At 34.9% G+C, this 5,284-nt stretch overlaps 1 long non-coding RNA gene across 2 annotated transcripts; it reads left to right on the top strand.

The window, feature by feature from the left end:
• The first annotated feature begins 781 nt into the window (after window positions 1-781).
• LOC131040754 (uncharacterized) lies at window positions 782-3,604 on the top strand. 2 transcript variants are annotated; one of them, XR_009104923.2, is made up of 5 exons: window positions 782-1,341; window positions 2,405-2,465; window positions 2,561-2,675; window positions 2,768-2,950; window positions 3,395-3,604. It is a non-coding gene; the product is annotated as an uncharacterized LOC131040754 (long non-coding RNA). The 2 variants fall into 2 exon arrangements; XR_009104922.2 differs by having other exon boundaries at window positions 783-1,341; window positions 3,422-3,604.
• Window positions 3,605-5,284: the final 1,680 nt, after the last annotated feature.

Raw genomic sequence — 5,284 nt, forward strand, 5'->3', positions numbered from 1 at the left:
ATTGCCTTCTCCAACTAGTTATTTTCTCAAAGTTTGAGTGAACTGTGTAAATAATTTCTTCTAAGGGTAGATTATTTTACTTTTCAGGTTTAGTGAATTGCCGTTGCAATTTTGATGTGTTGTTATAGTTGGTATATTTATTCATTTTTTAAAGTTATTTTGATTAATTTCTTATTACAAGAGCTTCTCACATTTTGCTTGATAAGGGAACGAGAGTGTATTGACCATCAATTAATTCTTTGTGATTATACAAGTTGATGGGGCTTGCTAACACCAATAGTATTGAGCAAAGTGAGGTCAATGTTTTGGAAACTAGTAATCATTGGTGATTATATAAATTGTTGGAGCTTGCTATCACCAATAATGTTGAGCAAAGTGAGCTCGGTGGGCATCAAGATCAACATGCCATATATATTATTGAATAGCCATTGAGACAATAATGTTGATATGGTTGATAAAACCATGATTATGTGTATACTATAATACAAATATAGAATTATAGAAGACAATTAATATGCCAATGATATGTTTATCATCCATCTCACAACTCATGAAAAGTGAGATTCTATGATAAGTAGCATTGATTGATTAATATTAAGGTGTATTATGCCAATTTATTTGATAGAAGCTATTAAATGACTTCACAATCCCACACACTACATAATCTTTTGGCCCCCTTGGACAAAATGGATTTGCTACAGTTTAAATGAAAACAAACACCACGTAATGATGGCGGGTAAGGGAAATCAAATAAAATGGAAATGGTGGTGGAAAAGGCAAAATCAAATAGGTGACCAAATAAACAACCGTCCAGGGCATTTGGGTGGATGGGATCATCGTGCCGGAGCCCTTAGCTGGAAGGCCGTTGGCGACATAGAAGATCACCCATAAAAAACTAGCCGTTGGGAGAATGATAACGGGAAGGAGGATTCAAATTTTGATTGACACCGGGAAAAAAGCATTTGAAATTAAGATAAAGATAAACATTTCAGTTTCATTTGGTTACATACATTCTTTCTTTTTCTGATTGCCTCTTTCTGTCGATGTTCTGTTCTGTGACTGTCCCTTTCTGTCAATATTCTGTTCTCTGATTACCCCTTTCTGTCAATGTTCTATTCTTTCTCTCTGTTTTGTTCTTTTTTTTTTTGAAGTGCTTGCTTTGTTTTCATTTTTCATTTTCTTGTCTGCAGCGTGCACGCTGGTCTGTATTTTTTTTGGTCTGTCTGTCTATGTTTTTTGGTGTTACATTTTTCTAGCAGAGGAGAGGAAAGGCAGAGCAGAGGAGAGGAAAGGCAGAGCAGAGGAAGAGGCAGAGCAACCGAGGGTAAAATCTTCTTCCAGGTAATTCTTCATGGACAAGAAAGATTTCATTACTGTTTGTTGTAAATCCAATCAATTCAAGTTGGCGTGATTAACTTTGCAATTTTCATCCTCTTACTAGCAACTTCCTGATTCCGTTCTTCCTTACCGTTTCTCGCCACTCACACCATTTTCATCCTTATTGAATTATTATGTAGAACTTGATATTTTCCTAGTTGCAAGCCAAACCCCCGAAGGAACAATATCAGTTGACGATGGCCGACCTTTTGGTTTGCTTGAAAATGAATCTCCTCATTATTATGGTATGTAAGGAAACCCAACACACATTCGTTTCCTTCATCGTTACTACATTTTCACCCTCAATTTGAATGGATTCAATCCCAATCCTATCAGGTGGAAGAAATGGTGAAACAACCGCCATAACGAGAGTAATACAGATCACCTTTAGTTGGTCTTTCCACATGTCCATTTGGTGCATTTAGAGATCATAGCACGCCATGAGATCGCATTTCTTTGACGAATTTTGTCAAACAGTTCACACACAATGTCTATGGTTTCACATTCCTTTTGAGGAATTCTGTCAAACAGCTGACGCGTTAAATCTAGGGTTCCACATTCCTTTGCATACATATCTGCCAGAGCATTTCCAACTATACCATCTGACACAATAATATTCACTTGAAACAATTAAATAAGTTTTATACATCCTTAGTATTATTACCGTCTACCTTTGGAGCTGTAAGCCTAATTGTTTACCCTTAGTACCATTATCCTTTAAGCTTTTGTTGTTGCTTGCATTACAATGACAGTGGTGGCCATGACATTTTTGGTTTTGGAGATGATTTAACGCTTTTACGTAATTAATACATTTTCACCTAATACGCATTAGTTATTTTTATCCATCTGGAATATAGATCTGTAGATAAAGCACTTAAGATTTGGATGGCCATTTTTCTCTTAATCTTTTGGTTTCCACACTGTGTTTTGATTTTCTTGGAAATGAATGTTTGGTTTATTTTCATTCATGTTTATTTTTAATCCTTTTGCCTTGAGTGAAGGACTCATGAAGTGAGTTCCAATGCAGGCATGAGATGCAGGGTCCAGCAAGAATTCATATAATCGATGAAGAGAAGAAGAGATGGAAGGTTCCTTATGACCTGATTCCTAACAGTAGCTACTATAGAAGGAAACCACATTTTCAAAACAGCTAACCCAGTGTTTGAATTTTCTGTGTTCTCAGGCAATGAGTTGATCTTCACCTGCACAGCTAATCCATTTGGATTTGCTATCAAGCACAGATCCTATGGAGAGGTTCTGTTCAACTACTTATATGGCAGCTTGGTTTTCAGTATCTGGTAATCAACACAAGCTTTCATACATCAGCTTCACTGTTACTTATTTATGAACTGATTAATAATAGGAAGTGTGATTTTGGCTGGGTCAGCAGATATGAAATTGTTGAGGGAATGGCTGTGTTATCTGTACCATGACAGTAATCCTGTGGTTGTGCATGGAGATGTGCACCAATGTACTAATGGACAGTCACATGGAGTCTCAGATGGCTGATTTTGGTTAGCCAGATTCATGCAGAGGGAAGCCACCATGTGCTCTAGCGCGTACACTGCACTAGGTATTTACTTCTTGTTTTCATTGAAGTTCTACATTTGAATTATGAAAATTCAATGTGTATATGTGGATATAAGAGATTAACCTTTTATCCACTCTGCCTTTTTATCTTCCTATGTTGAGATCAAATAATTCTTATAAATGATGGTATTTATAAGATGAATAAATGGATTATAGATTCCCCATGTTCCATTCTTTGTTGTCCATCGAAGCGTTTTGTAGGTTAAAAACATGAATCACAAAATATTGTTCCAAAAGTAATTACTTAAAATTATTGTGTGATTAAAGAACATTCATTTGATAGTATGGATTTAGAAAGTCTAAATGTTTATGATCATATATATTTTAACTAAATGTCAATAGAACTAAAATGTCAATTATGGAGTTCTATTGATGAGCAACTATGGAATGAATGTTTTTTTATACCTGACATACAAGCTTATTGGAGGTTCGCTGGACTTCTACTTCTTCGCAGGTTCATATCCATTGGATGTGGTTCAGCAGTTCGCTGACCTCATAGGACATACAGCTGCAATGCCCTATTGGGCTTCTGGTATGTCTGTAGATGCCTTGCTCTAGAGTTTTTTAGTGTAGCATTGTGTTGTTTATTGGCTTTCAAATATTTTACAGAACCTGCAAATCATCTACTCGAGTAAGGCCAAAGTATCAGTTCACTGATTGTTATTGGTTATGTATTTTACTGAGAAGCGAAGTTTGTTTGCGAAGTTTGTTTACCATTGGAAATCAGTAGTTTTGGTTCAGGGTTTAATATTTTTTTTGGATTCCTTATTTTGGGAGCTCTGGTAGGTTTGTTCGATTTATTCATTTTCTTTAATATTTTAAATGGGATGTAGGGATACAATTTTCCTTGGCTTTAGGTTAGTAGGTTTCATAGAATGGAGTAAAATCATATTTCCTAGTATTGAGATTTTTCGAATGTTTTGAAAATTTATTAGGTGAGTGCCATTGTTTTATTTAGGAAAAAACTTCTAGGATTATTGAAGTTGAAGTGCTTGATGAGGTTGACATGAATTTATTAAAAATGGGACCTGGTACGTATATGTGCCTAATGTTTTAGAAATGTGTTGACCACAATTTTGTGTTACTTACCGCCTTTGTTTTGTATGTTTCTTGTGTATACTGTTCCTTTAGACTTGACTAGAATCTTCTATTGTGCCAGAGTGAACCAAAAGATACTAACAGTCGGATATGATTCTTAGTAAGAATAATATGAAATGACATTTTAGCTTATCTTTTAAGCTTTTTCCAATTCCAGGATTATATTCAGTAGGCGTATAACTAGGATTATGAACTTATTCCCACCACCAGATTACTAACCTTCCTACAATGCCATGGATGTTGTCATGACATGAAATCCCATGTGATGCAATTCTTCCCTAGAGATGCTGTTCACATGTTGTAAAATAGCAACCCCACATGTTGTAAATCAAAGTTGTTTCAAGCATTAGGGGACCATCTTATTCAGTTACAAATGATTAGAGTGTAGTACGTAGTAGTTATGAACGAGAAGAGCCAAATCATATGCAAAATATGGAGATAAACTTCTATCCTTATGCTCATCCAAATTTTGGATGACATACGATAGTTGAAACTGCCAAATACAAGAAAATTTTTATGGGCTGTTTTTTGCTAGTAGCCTTGGTTTTTTTCATGTTCTTAAAAGGGCAAACCCACAATTAGGAAAATTTACCCTGATATTAATTGGCAGTGTATCTATATTGGGAGCATTCATACAATCTCTTGTATGTTGTACTTTGCAAATGAATCCATCCATTCGAATTTTAGCGTGAAAATTCTAAACCCTAAGCTAATAATGACTTCAACTGTTTATCTTTGATTCCACTGACTCTTAGTCATGTTTAGATGATTAAAGGAAGAGCTTGAAATCTTGCAAAAATGATACTAAACTCAGAGGCAGCAAGAAACTCAGTGACAGTGCTAGCAAGTGTCGGTTTGGTATTCATGTGTGCACAAAAGAAAGACCAGTCAAGTCGCTTAATCAATTTTACACCCAATAGGCCTACTGCTAGGAAGTATGCAATTCGGCAGCAATGAGCTTACCAATTAGGACCACATTAATAACATCATAAATTCATTTATGTAGTCCATAAACAATTACATATGAATTGCACTGATACACTCAAATTTATTTTTTACTCTTAAGAGATAAAATATTATCATTAATAAAGATAGATAAATAGTTAGTCTTTTATTTGGTTCAGATACTTATGATAATAAAATAAACTAACTTAGTCTTTTATTTGGTTCAGGTACTTATGATAATAAAATAAACTAACTTAGTCTTTTATTTGGTTCA

Source organism: Cryptomeria japonica, chromosome 5, assembly GCF_030272615.1.
Source record: "Cryptomeria japonica chromosome 5, Sugi_1.0, whole genome shotgun sequence".
Taxonomy (NCBI): domain Eukaryota; kingdom Viridiplantae; phylum Streptophyta; class Pinopsida; order Cupressales; family Cupressaceae; genus Cryptomeria; species Cryptomeria japonica.